The sequence below is a fragment of the Apium graveolens genome, chromosome 3 (assembly GCF_009905375.1).
Source record: "Apium graveolens cultivar Ventura chromosome 3, ASM990537v1, whole genome shotgun sequence".
Lineage (NCBI taxonomy): Eukaryota > Viridiplantae > Streptophyta > Magnoliopsida > Apiales > Apiaceae > Apium > Apium graveolens.
In genome coordinates, this window is record NC_133649.1 from 6,706,744 (window position 1) to 6,719,038 (window position 12,295).

Here is a 12,295-nt window from a genome sequence, read left to right on the forward strand (position 1 = left end):
ATGCAGAGAAGGTGTTGTAGACAATTCTGGAGTTTCAGTAGCATCAGTAAAAGGTGTTGTTGATGGATTAATTGCTGTTGGAGCTTCTAAGTAGAGAACCTCAACAGGAAGAAGAAAACAAATTATTTCTTCTTCCGACTCTCTACAAAAAGAACAGCGAGTCGAATGATTCGCTCTTGTTGGCGGGGAGCTTCCAGCCTTTCTTCTTCCAATCGCTCAAGATGGCGATGGTAGTCCATGTAAAAGAACAGGAGGTGTGTGAGAACCTTTTGGGGAACCGAGTCCCAAATCTCATCAGGAATGGCAGTAACATGCCATTCCTGCTGCCATCCCTCACGGCTCAACTCCATATTGAAGGTTTCATAGTTCAAGAACATGTTGTAGTAATAGACATGTTTACACTATAATATGGAGTTGAGCCGTGAGGGATGGCAGCAGGAATGACATGTTACTGCCATTCCTGATGAGATTTGGGACTCGGTTCCCCAGGAGGTTCTCACACACCTCCTGTTCTTTTACATGGACTACCATCGCCATCTTAAGCGATTGGAAGAAGAAAGACTGGAAGCTCTCCGCCAACAAGAGCGAATCATTCGACTCGCTGTTCTTTTTGTAGAGAGTCGGAAGAAGAAATAATTTGTTTTCTTCTTCCTGTTGAGGTTCTCTACTTAGAAGCTCCAACAACAATTAATCCATCAACAACACCTTTTACTGATGCTACTGAAACTCCAGAATTGTCTACAACACCTTCTCTGCATCTAGATGTTGATGATCAGAATATAGGTGAGCATCAGACTATGGATGTTGATCAGAACTTAGAAGCAGATCAACACTTATAGGAGGATGTTGAAGTCTCAATTGCTTCTCATACTGTTCTTTTAACAAAAGATGCGGATTCTGTCAGTTCTGATACTGCAAATGCTAATTATACTGGTGATACTGCTATAAATGAAGATGCTACTGCAGCTGGTCCTTCGGGACATGCACCTCAACAGACTGTTTCTAAATCTGAACTAGTTAAGAAGTTTGTTCGAGGAGAAGCACCAGTACCTTGGAGTGAAACTCCTAGAGGACAGGAGTGGACTAAGGAATGGAACTCCGTTACCTTTGTTCCATCTGAAAAGATTCTTGCTGAGCATTTGACATGATATGATAATTAATGATAATTTCAAGACACAGCTTCGAGTCACTGCATTGAGTACCAGACATCTGCCAGGTCTCCATTCAACAACTCATGCAGAGTTACATAAAATTCAGGAAGAATTGCTCAAGCAAGAAACGGTTAAGAAAATTGACAAGAAAACTTCCTTCCAACCTACCTTTGACAGAGTTGCTTATATTGAGAAGATCCAAGAGAAGCAACAGTCTCAGATTGATGATATTTTGAAAAATCAAGCTTCTCAGCAATCTCAACTCGATGAAATCCAAGTCTCAGTGGAATTGTTTGTCTCTCTTCTCTTACCTGCTGATGCCAAACAGGGGGAGAAAGTAATTAAGTCCAAATGCAAAACTGATCAGACACTGAAGGGGAAGGATGATGAAAAAGATGATCAGGGAAACTCTGGATTGGGTGGAGGTCATGGTCAAGGTAGAAGTTTCTCATCAAGAAGAGCTGAAATTACAAGTCACAGGACAAGTTCTGATGCTGGAAAAAGAATTAAAAGGATAAGTTCTGATTAACTTTTGGATCTTAATGAAGAAATATCAAGACAGCTATTTCTGAAAGAAAATCCAGGAATGGACTTTGAGAGTCTGATGGAAGAAGAACCTAGACTTAAGTCAGAAAAAGTCAAATCTAAATCTGAAGCTTCTGTTGGTAAAAAGAAACTTCCTAAGGCCAAAGGCATTGTGATAAAAGAAAGGACAAATCCTGAAGCAACCAAGGTCAAATCACAATTGCAGATAGGTCCAAGGGCAAAGAGAAAGTTGGTGAACCTATCAAGATTTATGTGCCTCCTGTGGATGAAGAAATTACTGTTGAAGATGCTGATCTTGCTCTGACTTCAAGAAAAATTTCCAAGACAACCTCTGACATGGCTCAAGTTGTTCAGAGTAAAGATATAGTTAGTTCTGATATCACAAAGAAGCAAGTAACCTCGGACATAGCTCAAGTTAACTTGATATCAGAAGATAAATCAAGGAAACCTCTGACATTGCTCATGTTTACTCCTACCAGGATTCACCAAAGCCAAACAGACTCAACCTTTGAAGACTGCTGCAAATGGTTTTGAAGTAAAAGTGATTACTGGAAAGGAAGCAAGAGATAAATCTGGATTGGGTAGTGCTGATGAAAGAAAAGTACAGAACACAACCAATGATCCAACTTCCTTAAGTGAACCAGGTATTGGAGCAACTCCTGAAAGATTGAATCAACTAGAATCTGTACAGATGGTTTACCATACCTACTTGAAAGAACACATCTTGTTGTATTTCATGACAGATGGTAGGGTTTATCATATAAGGAAAAATGCTATTCCACTGAAGTATTTTGAAGAATTGGAACATGTATTATTCTTACTTCAAGTGAATGACAATGTATAGCACAATCAAATCGAACTCTAATAATTCAAGTAATAGAAAACAAACTTTTTTCAAAATAACAAACTCTGTTACAGTATGGAACTGTCCTCTCTCAGTGATGAACAAATATCACGAGAGCTGCTAGAGTTACAATAAATAATCTTCTCGATAATGATAACACTTATAGTGTAAACCCTATATCTTGTAACATGAGCAATGTCAGAGGTTTACTTTGATTTATCTTCTGATATCAAGTTAACTTGAGTTATGTCAGAGGTTACCTGCTTCTTTGAGATATTAGAACTAACTATATCTTTACTCTGAACAACTTAAGCCATGTCAGAGGTTGTCTTAGAAATTTTTCATGAAGTCAGAGCAAGATCAACATCTTCAACAGTAATTTCTTCATCCACAGGAGGCACATAAGCCTTGATAGGTTCACCAACTTTCTCTTTGCCCTTGGACCTTGGATCTATCTGCAATTGTGATTTGACCTTGGTTGCTTCAGGATTTGTTCTTTCTTTTATCACAATGCCTTTGGCATTTGGAAGTTTCTTTTTACCAACAGAAGCTTTAGATTTAGATTTGACTTTTTCTGACTAAAGTCTAGCTTCTTCTTCCATCAGACTCTTAAAGTCCATTCCTGGATTTTCTTTCAGAAATAGCTGTCTTGATATTTCGTCATCAAGATTCAAAAGTTCATTAGAACTTATCCTTTTACCAGTAGCAGAAGTAATTCTTTTTCCAGCATCAGTACCAGAGTTTCCGTGGTCATCCTCACCTTCCATACGGGATATTCAGATGGCTTCAGAATGGGAACTCTAATTGTCTCATATCGACTATGGATTTGTATCTTTGGAGGTTCTTCAGTTTTGGTGGGCTTAGTTGGAGTTTCTACTTCAGACATGATTGTTTTTGGATCTTAAACTGTTTGTGTGTTAACAGATAGGCTCTGATACCACTTGTTAGGTCACACACACTGTATAGGGGGGTGAATACAGTGTATAGCACAATCAAATCGAACTCTAATAACTCAAGTAACAGAAAACAAACTTTATTCAAAACAATAATCTTTGTTACAGTATGGAACTGTCCTCTCTCAGTGATGAACAAATATCACGAGAGCTGCTAGAGTTACAATAAATAATCTTCTCGATAATGATAACACTTATAGTGTAAACCCTATGTCTGTGTTTATATACTACACAGTTACAAGATAATCGATAATTGATATGGAATATAATTCTGCTTCCTAAAATATATCAATCAGATATCTTTTCTTTCAAGTATTCTATTCTTCATAGAATTCCTTTTTCATGCATATCTCTTCTTACGTTTGTCTTGATCTTCTTTTCCTTTCAATCAACCGCCTTCCTTATCTGAACGTTTCCTTTGAGTCCTGATATTATCTTTTGATAAATATCTCCTGAACCTTAAGTACTGATAACTTAAGTTCTGACTTCAGTATAAGTGTTGATTTGTCCTGTTTAAGTAAGATCTGAAAACTAAACATAAATTATATTAGTCATGACATTATCAAATATATCTAACATTAGCGCTTACAAATTCTTTTCTCATTATTATAATCTACAAAACAAAACTAAGTGGATTTGCTAGAGTCCTTTAATAAGCTGCATAAGACTCCCCTGACCCTCACAAACATCTAACTTCCCGCTAAACTTAGTTTTGTTTTGCAGATTATAACAATGAGAAGAATTTGTAGCCGCTAAACTTTCAGTCATGAAAAGATTATACCGCCGTCTAGATGCTACTTTTCAGGAGAATCTTCCAAATAACTCATTTTTCGGCTACTCAATATTGAGGATGCTGGTTTTCTTGTTCCATTCATAAATAGCGTCTTAGAGTACTACGAGCCCGACCTTACTGTCTTCACAATTGGAGGACACAGACTTTGAATAACAGGGTATTAGGCTCAAACTATTATAACATAACAGAGTTATCATTAGTTCAAGTTTCAGATAGAATAGTACCAAATGCAGACAGATTGCCGTTCTAGCCACCATCTTTGGTACTTTTATTACTCCCAACAGCAAACAACACTTGGTTCATTCAGCTTCTATCCAATTCCTAGAAGAGGTGGATCAAGTTGATACATATGCATGGGAGCATACATGTTTCATGCTCTCCTGCATGTTTCATGGGACTACTAAAGATAAAGCTGCCGAGAATTTTTGGGAGCTGCCGGGAATTTGTGGGTACTATTGGTGAGTTGCAAAGTTTCCTAATTTTTTGATATAATTACACTAATTTCTTGTTATCTTGATAGAAGATTTTAGAATATAGTGTTGTGTTGAAATAAACAAGTATACTGTTGAAGAATAAATATAAGGAGAATGTGTAGAGTTGTAAATGTATGTTATAAAAATATAAGAGTAATGTGTGGAGTTTTAAATGTATGTTATTACAATATAAGCGTGTTAGCGGTTTCTGAATTATTGAGTTTTTCACAAGGTATATTAAGCCAATGTATTATTAGGTGTTCGTTTAAATGATAGATTATATTAAGATTTGAAGAATAGCAGATTATATAATACTGAACCTCTTAGTGATTGCTTATTTGAGCTCTTTTAATTGTATTTTTTTTTAAAATTAAAAGAGCTCAAATAATTACACTATTTTCTTGTTATCTTGATAATATCTTATTTCTTTGTTTGATAGGTTTTTTTTATAATTCGTTTACCGAAGTTGCAGACCCGACTTGGTATTGCATTGAAAAATTGCCCTCAACCGCAGCAGGAGGGGACTCCTTTGTTGCTATGGATTTTGGCAGAAATCCGAAAAAGAACTCGAGATCACCATAACAAGCCGACTATATAACAAATGATGCCTCTTTTATAAGAGGTAAGGACTTGGAGGATTGTTATTGTTGTTTTCCTGATTTGTATTCTTGTCAATGTTATTGTTATACAATCATCTAATAACATGTTGGGTTGTTTTCTATTATATCTAAAATATTAAGTGGAGACCCTACACTATGCAGTGCTCACGACTAGATGATCTTCATCATGTGAGACATCACTCCGATATTCTGTTTAAATTTTGTAGAACATCATATGTCTCATTTATGTCACAGGCCGTTCGAAGAGTTTGAGCGCTATGATGTACGTCTGCAATAATTCAGATATCAAAAAAGTAGAATTTATTAGCTTTGGGTTGATTGACTATCCGATAGTTATGGACAAATGATGGTTTAATTATTCAAAAAGTATGAATTGGTAGATAATCTTTTCATCCTTAAGTTGAGAATTATTTATGTTAGTCGGTAACTTCGTTCGCTGCATTTTGATAATTTGTTGAAAAATGATGTAAATCTTGTCTGGACATTTTTTAAAATTGTCTATGGTATTAATGTACTATTATATGTGGTATCAAAATAGTTTTAACATTACTAACAAAAAGGTATTGTAAAAAGAAAATTGAAAGTTTAAGGGTACAGTACCACAACTCCAAAAGTAGGATTCGTATAGGTAATAGAACCAATTGTAAAGTAAATATTATGATGGTACCCCGCATAATATTCATTAAATTTACTTTCTTACAAAAATGTTTGAATCAAATATGCAGCTGTTTATCACTTCCACCGTACTATTTAATTGAATACTTGAGTGAGTATTTCTACTATGAAAGAGACTCGAGTAATAATTCCTTGTTGACTTACTTCCTTGCCTTAGGATCAGTCATACAAATTGTACATTTATTTATTATTACGAAAGTCGGTTACTAATTTTGTTTTACAAATTTTTATTTCCAATATATGAAACATCATTAATATCACACCAAAGGTTGACACCATCTCTTTAATTAATATTTGACTTTTTGATACGCGCATTGAGGTGTAAAAGAGTCACACTTATACATAATTTTTATTTTAAACTTTATATCAGTAGAAAGTTAAACTCTAAATTCTATTTGATATAAGAATTATTAAATAATACCAAGTTTAATATTACAATTTTACACCTAAAAAAATTTGTCAAAAAGTCAAAGGCTAATTATAATAGATGGAGATAGCAACATTTGGCGTGGCATTAATGATGTTTTATATAGTGAGAATAAAAATATGTAAAACAAAATTAATAGCTGACTTTTCTAAGAATAAATAACTGTTGTTTTTGTAACATTGATTCTAAGGTTAAGGTTAGTAGGTAATTCAACAAAGAATTATAACTCTAGTATCTTCTATCGGTATAAATACCCACTAAGAAACTCTTTTTATGGACTCATAAAAGAGTTTCTTACATCTCTTACATACATATACACCTACTATATAATATATATTTATATATATATATATGTTGCTGAAAGAATGCTGGAATATATATGAACATAATCTTTAACTATTTTATTACAATAATTTGTTGAGATATAAATGAAAAACAAGCTATGCCGAAAGTCCCTGGAGAATTATGAATTCTATTCTTTGAAACACAAAGATGATGCCTTGGTGTTTACGTTACTTTTTTTTTTGTTTTTTACTCTTTAAGTTTTATGTCTCACTTTGTAAGTTTTTATCTGCATATATACCCTGCATATATACCCTGAAGAAGTTGGGTACAATTAATAGCTCTGGTGATGAGAGAGCAAAGAACCATGAAGGCTCTGAACATAATGGATACTAATGGATTGGACTACCGAAAGGCCTACGATGAAAAGAGGTTTAAGAACGCAACAAGAGGGAACTCAATGAATACTACTCCGCAGAATAATGAGAAGAAGGGCGTTTACGATGATGCTGGAATCTCGCCCCTGACATCGATTGAGAAATGCCTGCTTGAAGATCCTTCTGCTCCTTTTTCTTAGCTGCTCTCTGCTCCTGCTCCTGTTCCGGCTCCTGCTCCTGTTCCTCAGGGTTTCTCTGGTATGGATCCTGCTACTGTTCCTCAGGCTATATAAGTAGGATTTATAGTACTATGAGATCACTTGGTCTCATTCCCTATCCCATGATCCTTCGCCCTTCTTATAACAATTTCTTCAAATAGCGCCATTTCAAGAAGCACCTCCTCGACGTTCATGAGCTTGTCTGTTCGAACCGGCTAGTCCACTATATTAAGTTGCAAAAAAGTCATTGCTTCAGGATCGAGCCCTTGTGCATGATCACTTGTCTTGTCCCCCGCTTCACAGCCTCATTCCTGCCTTTATTATTTCCGTCGGCATCCTGTAATTCACTGGAATTTGCGAGAACATCCTTCTGTATACTACTATCCTACATGCCTGCAATATGTACACTAAGTACTATCCTTTTATCAAGATTTTTTGAACCCCTGCCCACCTTATTCATGAAAGATTTAAAAGCAAGCGCTTGGTACATTTTCTGCTTACCTTTATCTTTTGTCGAGGGCCCAACATCCTCTTCGAGACATGCTGCAGTTTATTTTGATGGACCTCCCTCCAAGATCTTCACTCCAGTGTTTTGTTGACTTGCTGTAATTTCGAATACAAGGTTGTTTTTAGACCTCTGAAAGTTTTAGCAAGGCCTATTCTTATGTCTATGTCCAGCAAATCCCTCACAGCTTGAAAGTTGTAGTCCATCTCAACTAGTTCACTGAGGTTCAGCATTGCTATAACTGGCCACAAATCTAGCCACTTGATATCTTATTTCATAATCAAATGAAAATAACAGGATTGCAAGCATTTATCGCTCTTTTACCTTCCACCAGACCATTTTGAGAAACCTCATCAAATATTTGACGTCGATATATCTGTAAAAACTCCACATGATTTTCTGACCATATGTTGATGACCCTTCGAAAAAGAGCTTGCAATTGAGATTGGAAGTGAGTCATGTCCTTCATGATCGAACGCATAATTCCCTGGGAAATCTCAAATGATAGCTTGTAATGACTCCAACCCCATTAGGATTTTTAATTTAATTAATAATTGTAATATACTAAATTTATAATTTGATATTTGTTGATAAAAACTATCCCTCTTTGACCATTTCACTTTTTTTGATAGTATACCATTTCACTTTTTGCACGTATTTATATAAATATAGCTCAACAAATTATTTTTCGAAAAAAAAATATTTAGAAAAAATAGTGTAAAATATTTAAAAGTGCGTGCAAAAAGTAATTGGATAGCAATATTGGAATCGATAGAGTAATATTTAAAGTTTATGATAAGAAATAAACTAACAAATTTTAGATTTTAAGTCATATTAATAGTATGTTAAAATTTTAATTTTTAGCTCTAAAAAAATACTAAAAACATGAAGACAAATATTAACACATTAAATTAAGTCAAAACATAAATATTTTCTTCAAAAATAAAGTCGATACATAAATATGAGATAATGTGTAGCTTGCATAATCTTAAGCTTGGTATCTCTTTATAACATAATTTAAATTTATAATTTATAGCGATTCAAATCTTATCATGTAAATATACATTTGAGTATTCTAATCGTAAGAAGTATGTAGACGTATTTTAAATTTATATTATAGTTAAAATATATAATATGACAATTAATACATTGTATTTTTATATTCCGTAGGTTTTTTACTTGTGTTCTTTTGCCCGGAGTTGACTCGCCGGAACCAGAATTGGTTGGAAAAAAACCATATACAATCACTCTAATAACGAGCAGGTATAAACAGTTTTTGTTTTGATTCCTTATGCCTTTATATCTATTTAGTTAAAGATATGTATCAGTTTCAGTTAGCTTTTAATAATGCATATCTTAGATTGATTTGTTGTAGTTGTGTAGTATATAAACACAGTTTAGGTCATCACTTAGTGAATCGATCTCGAGTATCATTCGACCTAGCAGCTCTCAAGAACATCAGTATTTCTTGAGAGGATTTTGTAACAGTTTTTATCAGAAATATAAAAAGCTGTTATATTTTATTACTTGTTTGAAACATCGATTAGTGGTAGTTATAAATTTGGCGACTATTTGACGATGGTGTTAACTTATAAGACAACTTTCTTAGTCTTTTAAAGTTTTCAACTGGTCCAATAAATTTTGGTTTCAACATTTCCTTACCTTTCGAATCTCATCACTCCCTCCCCGGGAGGCACTTTCAACAATACTTTTTCTGTTACTTCGTACTTTCTGTCTTTATAGTTCTGGTCTGCATATCTCTATTGTTCATCCTGGGATGTCTTTATAGTTTTTTACTTGTGTTCTTTTGCCCGGAGTTGACTCGCCGGAACCAGAATTGGTTGGAAAAAAACCATGTAAAGCAGGTATAAACAGTTTTTGTTTTGATTCTTTATGCCTTTTTGCTTTCTTGTATAAACAGTGCTTTCTTGCCATTGAAACTGATACAAGTTTTTGGTGATATCACATTTGATTGACATTTCACTAGAGACATTCTTCCGCGTAATATTTTCTTTTTTCCAGCCTCTAACTTCAAAGCACAATTATCTTTTTACTTTTTACTGTTATTTACATTCTCAACATGTTATGCTAAGTAATGAAGTGTCCTGTTTCTAATACGGGTGTGGTTTATTTAGGTGTCCGTGTGGAATGCATTAAATTTGTATCAGTTTTGTGTCTGCCTGCGTGTATAAAATAACTTGTTTACCTTACCGCTCAACAATTAATCCTAATGGCAGGAGATCCGGATTTCCGGATTGCCTCTGCCAGACTTTCCTATTGAAACAATGGCCAAAATGTTGGATTATGTTAATTTGAGCCTTCACTGATTGTATTACATCATCTTATTAAATATTAACGAGATAGTTGATCATATAATTTTCAAAGCAGATAAATGCCCTAGCCGCCCAAAATTCATTAGCTTTCATACATGTGGATCATGATGGGAGTGATACTACTGAAAAGAGTGAATTGGAAAATGAGACAATCTTATAGGGGAAGCAGTTGCTGATGCTTCCAAGGTGATGACAAATATCAGATTTTATATGCCATCTCCAAGTTTGTAGTTTATGTGTTTGTGCGTTTGTCTGTAATAATTGAATTCTATGTTATAATTGAATGCTTTGTTGTACTCAGTATTGCAGAAATTGCATGATGGTTTGAAAAAAAACATGAAAACAATATTAAGTATTTGAAGACGCATGAATACATGAATGACACCATTTGTTTGAAGGTATGTTGTATTACCATTTACCAAGTTCTAGCGTCAGCAATAGATTAACCCCTTCATTATCGTAGTTTGAAAAACAATAAAAAGTCAGAATTTTTCTACCTAATGCTCATAAAATAAAATGTCTTTATTTATCAAGAAAAAATATAATAAAAAATCCCTTTTGTTATACCTTTATCAAAATAGGAAGAGAATGCATACCACATTTCTATATTTGGAACTCTATTCATAGATACTACCTTCATATAACCCATGTGTCTTAGTGATACTGATCATGATTCCTTGGGCAAAATTCTTGACACCTTACTATCAATAAAATCTAAAGTATTTTTTCATTGGAAGTGACAAGTAGTACTTTTTTTAAGTCCAAGAAGAAGTTCCCTTTGACCAAAAAAACTTATTTTGGAAAAATTAATCTTTAGAGTTTATATGAAAACTATACCTTTTTATTACTTTTGGCAAAAGTATCTTTCTTCGGATGGACCTTCAATTTTTATTTAGAAACATATTAACCAATGCTTGGCTCATCGTTTAATTTAAAGTTTAACTTTTTAGATCATAATAAAAATAAAATTCCTTATATCTATATTATAGTACAAACCATCTTTTGGTTAATTATCTACTCCTTGACTAACCTAACCTATTATATTTAATATAAATTGGTCAACTTGCGGGACCTGAATTTTTAAAATTGTAGAGATTTTATTTATATTTTATCATGTGTGATTTTTTTGAGCAAATTGTATATAAACATATTACTCTATTAGTATTACTATATGCGGTGCATGCATCAATATTTTTATATTATATCTGTTATATGACATAACATATATGTATTATTTAAAACGTCAGCAAGTCTCATAAACGTATACTATATATCGATAAATTGTAAGTTTATAAAATAACTAGGTTTAATATAATATTTAAAGTTCATAATGCACATTGTAGCAATCAAGGACCGGCATATTATTATTTTATTTTGAGTACAGACCAACATATTGTCTTTCAACTTTAATATTAATATTGATTGATGAATTTATATAGTTATATGTATATTGTAATTTGTTCATAAAGTCAAGCATGACAAAGTATAAATAAAATTTCCATAATTTGAAAATTTAGGTTCAGATGTTAACCAATTTCTATTGATTAATATTGGTTTAGTCGAGGTGTACATACTTGCTCAGAAAATGTTTTGTATTATAATATAATTATATTCTATTAGAATTTTATCTTTATTATGATTTAAAAGGTTATTATATAAAACTCTTAAAGGCGAGCCAAATATTGTTTAATATGTGTCCACAAAAAAATTGTATTTGAAGCTATATATTAGAACTTTGTTCCTCTAAGTTACTAGTTTTCCTAGAATCTCAAAATGATACGTGGATAACTTATGGGGATAGTAGAGCAAAAGGTTGGGAGTTTAAACTCTTCCACCTAGGTATTATTGGCCCCGGAGGTTTTGGGTTTTAGAAGTCTTAACTTAGCATTGTAGGCCCTCCTACATTTTTTGTAGGAGAAGTGGTAATTTAAAACATTCTTATGTTATTAATTGTATTTTAAATATATAAGATCGATTATTCAAACATAAAATTGAAAATTATTTATATTTGAATAGTTTTAAGGTTAGTCTTTAATTATTCAATTAATTTTTGGAGATCAATTGTTGAAAGAAGTAATACATGATTATTTGTTGTAAT

The 12,295-nt window shown here is 33.2% G+C and overlaps 1 protein-coding gene across 26 annotated transcripts in view; it reads left to right on the forward strand.

Moving 5' to 3' along the window:
• The window catches only part of LOC141711527 (transcription factor MYB60-like), a 34,078-nt gene that overhangs the window by 6,799 nt on the left and 14,984 nt on the right, over nt 1-12,295 (forward strand). For 14 of the 26 annotated variants that reach the window (XM_074514010.1, XM_074514013.1, XM_074514009.1 and 11 more), the window contains exons 1-4: nt 7,106-7,399; nt 9,035-9,127; nt 10,253-10,383; nt 10,499-10,595. The gene's annotated coding sequence lies outside the window, so the exon portion shown is untranslated. Of the gene's footprint in view, nt 1-5,199; nt 5,383-7,085; nt 7,400-9,034; nt 9,128-10,252; nt 10,384-10,498; nt 10,596-12,295 lie in introns of those variants that run through there. The other 12 variants (XM_074514012.1, XM_074514016.1, XM_074514020.1 and 9 more) reach the window with 9 other exon arrangements.